The sequence below is a fragment of the Acipenser ruthenus genome, chromosome 6 (assembly GCF_902713425.1).
Source record: "Acipenser ruthenus chromosome 6, fAciRut3.2 maternal haplotype, whole genome shotgun sequence".
Taxonomy (NCBI): domain Eukaryota; kingdom Metazoa; phylum Chordata; class Actinopteri; order Acipenseriformes; family Acipenseridae; genus Acipenser; species Acipenser ruthenus.
In genome coordinates, this window is record NC_081194.1 from 43,316,264 (window position 1) to 43,330,221 (window position 13,958).

At 38.1% G+C, this 13,958-nt stretch overlaps 1 protein-coding gene across 3 annotated transcripts in view; it reads right to left on the reverse strand.

The window, feature by feature from the left end:
- LOC117411324 (RAC-gamma serine/threonine-protein kinase-like) overlaps positions 1 to 10,479 on the reverse strand; it is a 234,899-nt gene extending 224,420 nt beyond the window's left edge. For 2 of the 3 annotated variants that reach the window (XM_059025404.1, XM_034018666.3), the window contains exon 1: positions 10,171 to 10,478. The gene's annotated coding sequence lies outside the window, so the exon portion shown is untranslated. Of the gene's footprint in view, positions 1 to 10,170 lie in introns of all 3 variants that reach the window. The other variant, XM_059025405.1, reaches the window with a different exon arrangement.
- Between the last annotated feature and the right edge of the window lie 3,479 nt (positions 10,480 to 13,958).

The following is a 13,958-nucleotide window of genomic DNA, read 5'->3' on the forward strand; positions in this document are numbered from 1 at the left end:
CCGGCACCACAGAGATAACACGGACATAAACAAACAAGACAGCTGCTTCTGCATCCAGCACTCAAAGAATATCACAGACATTTGCAGAGCTTTTTGAGATGTTATAGTAATAAAATAATGACTTGGATCGCATTATTGAGGAGTTTGGTGATAAAACAAGTGATCAGGAGATGATTTATCGGTATGCACTACTATGAAGAGGTATGTGAAAAATACAGCGAACAAGGGGTGGGGCGGGGCTGGAGATGTAGTACTGAGTGTCCTGTTGATATGCAGTGCCTTTTAAACCTGTTTTACTGTGAAAAAAAATACTTTTAAACAGCGCATCTAAAATAAACTGCGCGTGTGAAAATAAATTGGACCTGACGCGTCTGAGACGAGCTGAATAAGTGGACCGCAAAGGGTAAATCACCTATCTGTGGTCATCCTGCAACTAACCCAGGGTTCTCCCCAGGCCAATCCGTCGGTCTTGCACATGCTACTGTGCCTTTAACAATAAGGATTGATTGCGCTTCTAGCAGACGAGATCAGTCGCGCGTTGCTGGGTGAAAAAAAAATCTGGGAACCACATGACAGCTGTGTTACATCTTGACACAACATTTAACCAATCAGAGAGTTGAAGGGGCAGGTTTTCTGAGTTAAGCACTTCAAGAAGCTAAAACGTTAAAAACGACTGCTAAAAAAATAACTAATTATTTTCAAAGCAAAAATAGTGACAATGAATGCAGGGGGTCAATATAAGCCAGCGATCGGCACAATCCACTGCCTAATACTAAATTTGCGGCAGTTACTAATATTAAGATTATTTTTGGGTATTATCATTCAGTCCATTTTTTGTCATATTATTATATCTTGTGAGAGATATTGGGGGTTCATATATAGAGGCTGTATGCCTTTAAGAAGAAAGGCATGATGGGATATCAGCTGAACACTTGTCAGCTGATATACAAATGCTTAAATGCAGAGGTGCTGGATTATTACACTCCGGTTTCATGCAACAGTTATGATGGTAACCAAACGTGTGTGAGTACTGTTGTGTTAAAAAAATGGTTAAAATGAACAGTTGCATTCAAAAAATGTAACAGCGAAAAACAAAAAAGACATACATCAACAAAATGCCCTGAAAACTCCAATAACCCTAAATTATCTTCCCCCAGTCAAATCATAGAGTGCCGGGCGCTCCCGAGTGGTGCATCCGGTAAATCCTGGACGTCACCAGTTCGAGTCCAGGCTATTCCACAGCCGACCGAGGACGGGAGCTCCCAGGGGGCGGCGCACAATTGGCCGAGCGTCGCCCGGGGGGAGGGAGGGTTAGGTTGGCCAGAGTGTCCTCGGCTCACCGCACACCAGCGACCCCTGTTGTCTGGCCGGGTGCCTGTGGGCTTGCCTGTAAGCTGCCCGAGAGCTGTGTTGTCCTCTGACGCTGTAGCTCTTGGGTGGCTGCATGGTGAGTCCACAGTGTGAAAAAAAACGGTCGGCTGACAGCACACGCTTCAGAGGACAGCGTGTGTTCATCTTCGCCCTTCCGAGTCAGCACAGGGGTGGTAGCGGTGAGCTGAGCCTAAAAAATAATTGGACATTCTACATTGGGAGAAAAAGTAAAAAATAATTGGCAACGACTAAATTATATATATATATATATATATATATATATATATATATATAAATAAATCATAGAGTGCCTAAATAAGCACGATAATTTACTATAATAAAAAACAGTAATGAAAAAGAAAATGTAGATATAGTCAACGAAAGACAACACATTATTAAAATTCTTTGTCGTATTATATATTTAAGGTAAGGTATTTTTCCGTTAAAAGTGCTCCCAGCTATAATGTTCTGCCGCCCGGCTATACAGAATTCCTGGGGAGAACTCTGTAACCCTAAAAATTTATGAAATCTAGGGTGATCAAATTAATTCCAAAGTTTCCATTTGGCACTGATTAGAATGAATATGCTATCGATCAGATATGTGAACTAGGGCTGAAGAGTTAAACCGTAAATGTAATTAACAATTATTTTAGCTTAACTTCTTATATGTCTCCTCTCTCCCCTCTGCAATAAAAAAAAATAAATCGAAACAGTTCCATTCAGTTATTTTTACTTCCTCTGCGCATTAGGCTTGCCCCACCCAGCCCCCATCTACCATGTGATTAAAGCCATGCAAGTGTAATACGTATAGATGTTGTTGGAGTTGGTAGAGATAGAAGCAAGTACAAAATGTCCTGTTTGAACCTATTTTCTTATGCAGGGATTACTAGACAACAATCTTGTTTTTACAATAACGACTTGCCTCTAATTAAAATATTCAAGAGGGTGGCGGCTGAAGAGATTCGATCCAGATTCAAAGTTAAAAATCTACGATCAGTTGCTGTATTTTCAGAAGTATTAAGCCCGCTGCACACATCCCGACTCTCACCGTCCCGACTCATCCCATCTCAACTGGCCGTACAGAGTCTGGATGAATCGTAGCAGTGTGCGTACCCTTAAAACCAAGATTATGTCGGGATGTTATCAGATTTGAAGACTGAACATGTTGAATCTTTCAGACGCAGTTTCGTTCAGATGTGATCAGTCTGTCTGTGTGCGGCGGTTGCCGACTAAGACTGACTGAGACCGATTAGTCATAAGGGTGTCAACCAATGGTGAAGCAGGTTTAAGTGACGTAGCTTGTCATGTCATACAAGATGGCAGAATATTGACAGCTTTAGTTCCACAGGTAAAAATACATTAGCAGTGAATTGCTCCGAGTCTCCCAAATTCAAAATTACCAGATATGTGCACATTTGAATAGTTTTTTTAGGCGTTTACTAATCAAAAGTAAATGATCAATTTACCTTTTTATTATCAATCTACTGGGAGCCTATATTTTCTTACTGCGCTAAAACAGAAGTAACCGGTGCGTCGATCTCCAATAGGTCACAAATCACACAAGAAAAAAACGCCCAAGTCAAATAAAAATCAACAGGTTGGATTTTATTTACCACAGGCTTAAGTGTAGTAGATAAACTATACAAAAAGTCAAACACTGTCTGAAACGTTTGCACGGTGTAAATGGTCAATAGCTAAATTAATAGGCTAAGCGCTTCTTTTGGTTGCCTCACGGCGCTTTCTCCGCCGTCTAATCAGCATACGATGCCATGCATTATATGAGGATCGCTATGTTGAGCTAAGTTAATACAAAAATGTGTACAGGGCAGTATTAATTAAATTTGCATGCATAGTAATCACCAGTATCTAGTTTTGGTCAGTAATTCAGTCTTAGCAGGGTGCGACACCCAGTCGGAAAAAACTCAATTGTGATGTCAAACCAAAACTGAGCACAACTGATTGAAGAATCTGTGCATACTCAGATGAGATGAGTTGGGACAGCTTGAGTCGGGCTGTGTGCGGTGGGCTTTAGACCCCCGCTATAAACCACTGCAATTCGTTGATGCTGATATGCGAGAGCAACTCTATCTAGTAGCAGGACGAAATGCAAACAGTAATTATCCCTACCAGCATTGGCTGAGAAAAAACAGCAAAGCCGGGACATGAGGATTCTAAATCAGCTTTGTGTTTTCTTCTCTGAAGAAACGCACATAATGCGTCTTCATTTCTAGCTTTGAACGATCGTGAATTTGAACAGAATCCGATCCTGATATTGACAGTAACCCACTCTTTTTCTGTGAAGACGGACAAGGAGACAGAATTATTTGCCATTATTTTTATTTGCTTTCACATTAATTTTTATTTCTGGACAATAATTATAACGAATGATAATTAAGTGCAGAATGACCCAGTTGTATTGACTATCATATTATGAAAAAAATTACAACTAACCCACAACATGATTAAATAATATATTAGTTGATTCCTTAATAAGGCAAGGTCATTTTTATATCAGAAAATGTTTTGTGACAACCATTGGAAAAATGTATGTAAACTTGTTTGAACTGATGTAGTTAACTTCCAAATAACTTTTTTTTTTTTTTTTTTTTACCCCAACCCATATTATTTAAACATGTTTTCAATATGTGTCTAACCTGCAAGGGAAAAGAAAGTATAGATTGTGCACATCAGTACTGACAATATACAGTCAATATACAAAATTATTGGCACCCTTGATAAAGAGGAGTAAAAAAGACTGTATAAAATAAATAATACCAGTACTGAGCTATATTCCATACCAAGAAAACCATATTCTTTTATTGTAATACAATTGCTCAGAGAAAAAGTTTTTTATTAACAAGTAATAACATTTTTTCTCAATATTAAACTTAAAAGTTAAATGAGTTCAAATACAATTAGTAACATTTGAATATGAGTCATGAGTCATTGTGAATCGCTATAACTGCTAAACGACCGAATATTTAAACATTTTACATGTATATTCATTGAAACGTAGATTTACAGCCTTAGCGTGAACAGTATAGATTAAAAAATACAGCCATTTGTTTCCATACAGTGACAGGTTTGAGATACAACAGGAAGTACTTGCTCTGGATGGTGCTGCATTTTTGTCGTTCCCACATACTGTACATACAGTACATATAATTCTAAACTTTAACTTGGCATATGTAATTCTATATATTTCTCTCTTTATAAAACTCAAGCATACTTAAAGCCAGTAAAAACAAGGTTTATGTAGGTTTGATAAAATCAATGACATGTTTTTTTATCAATATAAATGACGTCCATAATGCACAGCTGGGTGGATGAGTTGCCAATGAGTTCTGTATCTGCTGTTTGAGGATATGATGAAAAACCAAACAAAGGGTTACCAGCAAAAGCAACCAGGACCAGGTTGAATATATTCCATCTTTTTCTACATACAGTAAGCATCCTATGACTTTTGTTTTAATATCCGGTTGCAGAATGAATTGAAGATGGAATCGCTAATCCAATTTTGAAAATGTATGAAAATCAAAATGACATTTCCTTTTCATATATATATATATACAGACGTGCTCAAATTTGTTGGTACCCTTACAGCTCATTGAAATAATGCTTCATTCCTCCTGAAAAGTGATGACATTAAAAGCTATTTTATCATGTATACTTGCATGCCTTTGGTATGTCATAGAATAAAGCAAAGAAGCTGTGAAAAGAGATGAATTATTGCTTATTCTACAAAGATATTCTAAAATGGCCTGGACACATTTGTTGGTACCCCTTAGAAAAGATAATAAATAATTGGATTATAGTGATATTTCAAACTAATTAGTTTCTCTACTTAGTATCACACATGTCTCCAATCTTGTAATCAGTCATTCAGCCTATTTAAAATGGAGAAAAGTAGTCACTGTGCTGTTTGGTATCATTGTGTGCACCACACTGAACATGGACCAGAGAAAGCAAAGGGGAGAGTTGTCTGAGGAGATCAGAAAGAAAATAATAGACAAGCATGGTAAAGGTAAAGGCTACAAGACCATCTCCAAGCAGCTTGATGTTCCTGTGACAACAGTTGCAAATATTATTAAGAAGTTTAAGGTCCATGGAACTGTAGCCAACCTCCCTGGGCGCGGCCGCAAGAGGAAAATCGACCCCAGAGTGAACAGAAGGATAGTGCGAATGGTAGAAAAAGAACCAAGGATAACTGCCAAAGAGATACAAGCTGAACTCCAAGGTGAAGGTACGTCAGTTTCTGATTGCACCATCCGTCGCTTTTTGAGCGAAAGTGGGCTCCATGGAAGAAGACCCAGGAGGACTCCACTTTTGAAAGAAAAACATAAAAAAGCCAGACTGGAATTTGCTAAAATGCATATTGACAAGCCACAATCCTTCTGGGAGAATGTCCTTTGGACAGATGAGTCAAAACTGGAGCTTTTTGGCAAGTCACATCAGCTCTATGTTCACAGACGAAAAAATGAAGCTTTCAAAGAAAAGAACACCATACCTACAGTGAAACATGGAGGAGGCTCGGTTATGTTTTGGGCCTGCTTTGCTGCGCCTGGCACAGGGTGCCTTGAATCTGTGCAGGGCACAATGAAATCTCAAGACTATCAAGGCATTCTGGAGCGAAACGTACTGCCCAGTGTCAGAAAGCTCTGTCTCAGTCGCAGGTCATGGGTCCTCCAACAGGATAATGACCCAAAACACACAGCTAAAAGCACCCAAGAATGGATAAGAACAAAACATTGGACTATTCTGAAGTGGCCTTCTATGAGTCCTGATCTGAATCCTATAGAACATCTATGGAAAGAGCTGAAACTTGCAGTCTGGAGAAGGCACCCATCAAACCTGAGACAGCTGGAGCAGTTTGCTCAGGAAGAGTGGGCCAAACTACCTGTTAACAGGTGCAGAAGTCTCATTGAGAGCTACAGAAAACGTCTGATTGCAGTGATTGCCTCTAAAGGTTGTGCAACAAAATATTAGGTTAGCGGTCCCATCATTTTTGTCCATGCCATTTTCATTTGTTTTATTATTTACAAAATTGTGTTGAATAAAAAATCAAAAGCAAAGTCTGATTTCTATTAAATATGGAATAAACAATGGTGGATGCCAATTACTTTTGTCAGTTTCAAGTTATTTCAGAGAAAATTGTGCATTCTTCCTTTTTTGTGGAGGGGTACCAACAAATTTGAGCACGTCTGTAAATACCCCGATATACAGTACATCATGCAAGTTATAAAATAAAGGCTTAAATGAAGAAAGACTAATGTAAATCACTTAAATTACTGTAATGCACAAAAATAAAACCAACAAATCACACTTCCTTTCATGGTATGATTTAAACATTTGGTATTTAGTATTTTACTATGCCAAGTAACTTGGTACGTTTCTTTTTTATAAAGACAATCTGAATTAAAAAAAAAAAAAAGTTGTACACTCTCAATGTTATACTACAACAGTATTAAGATCTATTTGCTCAAAAAGACGTGGTGCTTTTTATCATATAAAATAAATAAATAAATAAATAAATAAATAAATAAATAAACACTTTGTTTAGCTGATGGTAAATAGAATTGGAAATGATCGGTCTTATTGCTTAAAACACAAACATGTACCACAGGTTATTATTTAAGAGCAGAGGTTAGTTGTTTATTGTTTCAACCGGATAAATAAGATATGTATAGCAAAGAATAATGTACTTTAATACTAAAACGTGTTATTGGATTTATTTACACATCACGACATTGCACAAGTAAGCTTTGATGATTATTACACATGTGGAGTTTGTAAAAAAATCATGAGTGACCTGCTAATCGTAATGCAAATAACCACTAAAACTACTGCTGCCACCTTGTTAGCGGAGGTGAATGACATTTTATCATTATACAATGAAGCCATGAACAGCCTTGTCAACGCTATATTAAATAAATAAATCAATTATTTAAACAAACATAATGTATTAAATCTGTGATAAATGATGTATAATTTTACAATAAAGTTATTGTTAATCAATTACATTAAACTGACTTTTGATAATCCAGACAAAATATAGCACATTGAAAATGTATGCTGCGCTGCAAGGTTTGGAGAAGGCATTTCTCTAAAAGTTGCGTGTGATGTCAGAAAGACAGCAGCCAAAAGCAGCCGGCACAGCAAGCTCTGGGTAACAGAACGCAGCGATTGAAACGTGTGTTCTGTGTCGTTGACAGTTGCCTTCAAAACCATTATCAAGATACAGTATCAGTTCACAAAAAGATCTTCCTCAGACACTTTGCTAAGGCTGCAAGTACCATCGCTTGATTTAGAAGAAGCGCGTTTGCATTTGAAAAAATGTGTTAACCGGTGTATAAAGGAATTGCGATAACTGCGGTGTAGAATAAAAGGAACGGAATACCGTAATTTACCTAAGCCGGTATACCGACCCATCCCCACCCCACCTCCTTTCTTGCCACTCTGCAACCTACACAGTCGTGGTTGTACAGGAAACCTGGACTGATTGTGTCATTCTTCAGTTTCACAAATGTCTGAATACTTCTCCAAACTGTTATAATGAACTCTTAGCTTCATACAGACATTCCTGATTGCATTTGGGTGTAATCCCATAAACTGTTAATTTTACAAAAATGAATTACATTGATTAGGCCTATATGTTTTAAAGGAAATATCAACTGTCATGTTTTACTACAGTCTGAAGATATGCATATGGACAATACAACTTTAATTGAAATACAAACTGACCTAATTTACTGGATATGTGGCTTAAGTAAATTAGATATTAATAAACTTCTTTTTGTAGAATTGTGTAGTATTTTATAGTACCTGTAAACCACAAAGATCCAATCTCCGAGGAGTTTGTATTCCGATGTAAATTAAAACTTCTAATTAAGTATTTAAGAAGAAACAGAAGAATCGAACACCAAGATTGGTCATTTTTGGAGATAAAGGAAAAGAAGGATGAAAAAGCAATGTTTGTCCATTTAGTGTAGAATGTAAATGCTTCTGACATAAAATGTTAACATAATGTCAATTGACAAGTATATTGAAATGACTTGTTAAAAAAAATAGTATACATTTTATTAATAAGGTCTTAAATGGACATATGGTGTACTTCAGATTTTTTTTATTTTTTTTAATCAAACTATTCTCATTTGAGTGTAATGTCTTGCCTTTTAACTATGCACAGCAGCGTTTTTAGGTATGCTAAATCCTAATGTTTATTCATGATTTCTAAAAATAAAACTTTGATGCATCGATAAATGCTTTGTGAGAATCGATTAAGAAATCAGATTGCCGATTGCACCACTAATATTTACTCATGTCATGAGGGCTTCGGGGATGTGTATATAGGGGAATTTCTGTTAACATTTACTATGTCTTACTACATGGCACCATTCATCAAGAACTGCTCAAATTGAAATCTAAAATGAAAATTTTATAGCCATTTTTTAGCTACACTATATTGCTACATGTAATGCAAGTTCATAATAACATACTGAAAAACAGACAGCAGATGATAACACACAACATCCTGTCAGTTCATGGGCTATACAGAGTTCTCTGACCGCTCTCTGCTAACGTTGTTAAAGACAATAAGTTGTTTTAATTTCCTATCAAATCTATGGTTTTCCTATGGTCATGTTTCTGTTCCAATGCCACATATGTCTATGAACCTGTGTATGTACAGTACTACATCTGGATCGGTGTCTATAGTTTGATAAAACGGGATAGGCTAGGCTTCCTGTGAAACATGACAACTAAATAAAACGTGTCTGTCTGTCCAGCAGGTAGCCATTTGTTACATATTTAGAGACAAATGTGTTTTCACTTACCAGTACTCCTTGGGCTTAAATTAAAATGCCCACCGCCTGAAATATGTAATGGCCACAGTAATCAAAAAACAAATAGCAAACCATGTTGCAATAAAACGATTTACTGCTTCAAACACGGTCTGCTGGGATTTTGCTACATGTTGTGCGCGTGTGTGTGTTAAAATGGCTAACAAACCCCAGCTTTATCACAAAATTATTTATGGAGAACACTCATACAAAAATGTAATGGCATACGGTATGGTAACACAGACCAAGCACATAGTGTGAGAATGGTTTGTTTACTAACACATTTACCAATTAACTTCAATATTTACATTAATATATAAATATTGATAACAAAAAAGATCAATAAATCAGACAAGTGGGGGTGGGTTACAAACGCGCCTCTCTTGTAGCCTACTTCTACCAAATCCGAATCAGCAATTCAACACCAGGAATGGCAGCGGAGGCTGCCTTGCTGTATGGCTGGAACAGACACTCACATCACAAAACATTACAAGCAGCAGAAGAAATATTACTGCATCACCTCTGCCATGAACAAACATCCCAATGCAATTGCCACAAACGCATACTAACTGCCATCTCCACTAGAGTTACCTAATAATAAAAACGAACTATTCCCCACAATGTGGCATTGTGGCAACACCCCAGGTCTTTTTTTGCACCTGCAGAAAGGGTATTGTAAAAACTAGGGAATACAGTAAGGCAGGATTCAGCAGAGAAGCACTAGGCCAGAGCTGTAAAACCACCTCCTCCTCCCGTCTCCCAGTCTATATCTCAACCTCTTTGCAGCAGACAACCCCGTCTCCCATCCTCTGTCAACACTGCAACCCAGCCAGCGCCACAAGCACATGAACTACAACAGCAGCACGAAAAATGTGCATATCCGGGACAGACAGTACGCGTATTAATTAACAAATGCTCTTGTACTGCATTATTATTGTGCTATTATTTATGTATGCATTACCTGCACAGGCAGTGATGGGGAGACAAGTGGGTTCCCCCCTCGGCAGCTTCCCTGGTAACGCTCGCGTCTTTCCTAAGCGAGAATAATAATACCGCAAACCCCAGCCACACACACAAACAAAACTAGAATGGTGGTGGTGATGTTTCTGATAATAATAATAAAGGGAAGCGGCTGCAGCTCCTCCTTGCCCCTGGCACCGCCGCTGTGCTGCTGCCGCTGCAGCTTGTTGATGACTTTCAGGAAAACTCGTGACGTCACGCCCAGCCACTTCTCGGACGGCTTGCCTCTCTCCTCTCCTGTCTATCGCTTGCGTTCTTGGTAGGTTTTTCTCAGTCTATCTCCTCTCTCCCCCCTCTGCTGAGACAACCCTCGCGAGAGTCTGGCAGACGGGTGGGCTACCGTGGGACAGGTTGGTTTTATTAGACTTGTCAACCAAGCCCATAGAAGGAGATATAATAATAAGCTGTGGTCAACGCAGCCATCCCTGTACATTCGTTTTATCAATGGAACTATATTGTAGCTGTGCCCATTAACTGTACATGTGCCAGTCTTTTCTTATAGGTGTATTTAGGTTCTAGGAGACACAGAACATTAGGTTAAAACCTCAATTTGGTGATGGGTTTATATAAAGCCCGATGACAGATACCAACTTCAGATTAAGTTATTTCAGATCATATCTAATGATAATATCATATTCCTAAATGCTTGTACACTATTAATAAACATGTTTTTTGTTTGTTTGTTTGTTTGTTTTTTACATTTTAAGCCCATGTTGAAAATACTATTTGTATTTATAATTTATTTCAGTATATACATTACTTGTACTTCCTTGGCCATTTCACCTCACAAATCAAAGTATTTCCTGTCATTAACCAATTAGCTGCTTTTCCTAATGACTTTGACCCCTCCTTTTCTCACTCTACGCCCCCTCGCTGGGTACTCTCATCTCCTCTTTTGGCTTCTCTTACCACCTTTATGCTGACGATGCCCAGATCTTCCTCTCCTTTCCCTCCTTTGACCCACATCTCCTCAGAATGCCTCTCGGCTATCTCAACTTGGACACATTCTCACCACCTCAAACTCAATCGCTCTAAATCTGACCTTCTCTACTTTCTCTCCCTCCTCTGACCTCTGCATCTGTATCCCTTCACTATCACTCTCTCTCTCCATCTCCTTCTGTCCCTTTCATCTCATTCAAAATTCTGCTGCTCGTCTTGTATTCTCCCAACCTCCCAGCTACTCTCACGCTACCCTTCTGATTCATACTCTCTACTAGCTACTTATCTCTGCTTGAATTCAATTCAAGACCCTTCTTGCCTACCGCTCTCTTCACCACACTGCCTGATCCTACCTCCAATCCCCCGTGTCTCCTTACACCCCCTCTCGCCCTCTCAGCTCCTCCTATACTGGCTGACTGGTCATGCCTTCCCTCCACTTTCCATCCTCCAGTGCCCACTCCTTCTCTTCCATAGCCCCTCTGTGGTTGAACCAGCTACCAGTGAACTTCAGGACTACTCCGTTTCTCACTGCCTTCTGCGTCTCAAGACCCACCTTTTTTATTAGAATAAACTATGATGGGCTACGGTTTTCTTTACTCTATTGTCTAATGGAGAAAATGTGTTTAACAGCCGAATTGGGATAAAACCTGTTTAGACTGCACTTGTAGATCTAAAGATCCACCCCTCCTACTATGCACTGGACTTGCCTGACCTAACCACCACGTTACTGGATCTTCAGCTGATGCACTATCCTTGCACTATTGCATCACAAATATGTCATTGTAGATATAACTTGTTGTAATCCTAAGGTGTTGCATCCTAGTTCATATTGTATTTTAGTAGTATTATTGCACTTATTGTAAACTATACTGTATTTAAATATAAAACTTGCATTGTTAACCCTGTACTGCCCTGTAACACCTGTAAGTCACCTTGGATAAAGGCACCTGTCAAATAAATAAATAATAATAATAAAGTACAAATATTACAGTTTACCTAAAAGTAAGGCTGTTACAGCAGCAGTTTGTAACATTCGTAATGTCTAGTCATTTGCCATTTATACAAGGAATAATGTACACTGTATACCCAGGCTGCAAATCCTTGGAGGGTTTTTGGTGACATATACATTTATCAATGCCAACAAAAACCCAAGATGGAATTACATCAGTGTATGTACCGTAGGATGTACTTGATTTGTTATAATTATTTTAATTTTTTTTTTTAGATTTGATAAATTTCTCTAGTTTCTCCAGTTTCTCACATTCATATTAAAATTGTATATCGCTCATTGTTAAAGCATTTTCTTGAATTTGAATATATTTTTTCTTCCTTCTCATAAATCAAAATAATTAGAAATGTCAACGTAATTCTGATCAGCTGATTTTGACAGTTGATAGAGTTGAACCCAGTGAAGATGCTTAATATCTTTACTGTCTTACAGGGGTTGTGTAAGAACTGTAGATAGTAAGGCTGTACACTCCTGTAGTTTATACAGTTTATGTATTTATATGTCAACATGTAGTACTTATTAAATAATAATAATAATAATAATAATAATAATAATAATAATAATAATAATAATAATAATAACCACTGATCTATAAAACATTATTTAACACTTGCTAAGTGTGCAATTGGTTTGTTTGTTTATTAACTAACTAATTGATTAACTAACTTGATTAACTAACTAAAAATACTGGAGTTTGCAATTTTGATAGAAATGTAGTATCTATACCCTGATCTAATAATCATAAACGTACAAAGATATCCATCTTGCAAGGAACATGCATATTACTAAGCACAGGGTAAATACTCACCCACCCCCTGTTTGGGCTAATCACTTCCTGGTGCTTCGGCCCCACCAACTGTAAAACTGTATGTGAGCTGTAAATAAGGTAAAAAAAAAGAATAGCTCACAAGAGTAAATACAATATTTAAATTATACCGTGTGTTTCCTTAGTATGTGAACACAGATTTAATTAAATGCAGCCTGTCTCCGTATGCATAACTTTTCTTCCAGGTAGACTGTTACACTTCCTCTGTCATTTCAATTTAGCAGTGTCTTTGTATGGCACCAGATATAATTTCTGCTATAGAGATGCTTATTTCAAAACTACTGAGAAGTGCACAACCACTAATATTGATGGAATTATTTCATTAGCTATAACCCCTTGAAACAGCTTTCATATGATCGACCTCAGCTTCAGTGCAAAGGTCCCTGTGCTGGAAAGTGGCTGACTCAAATTTCTCCAACAGGTATGCAGCAGTGAAAAATATAGAATTTATGTAATTAATTTAGATACTTACAGAACACATTCCATTTTAGTAAACTTGTACGGGCTGTGCTGTCCCACAAACAAGATATATAACAAAGGTTGTTTAATGTGACACTGTGGAAGGGTGGTGGGTAGTTCACTCACACACAGGAGACACAGAGGTAATTGGGAACACCGCACAGGTGCCCAGTTTTATTATGGGTAGATAATCTCTCTTTTCAGCCCGCAGAGGGCGCTGTTGTTTGTGGTCTGCCTTACCAGCGATGGTGCAGACAGAACCACAACTGCACCAGAGGCGGTACAGAACACAGGTGCTCAAACACAAGAATAATCCAAAGGCAAAAGGAAAAAGGAAAATAAAGCACAATAAACAAAACTACAAATAAAAGGTGCTGCGCTCGGAAACTTTCCCCAACCGTCGCTACCCGCACGGCCCGGGTCTCCGTCCTACACTCATGGCTCCCTCAGCCTGCTATACAAATGTTTATCGGGTCTGCCCAAGGTTTCCCCCGCT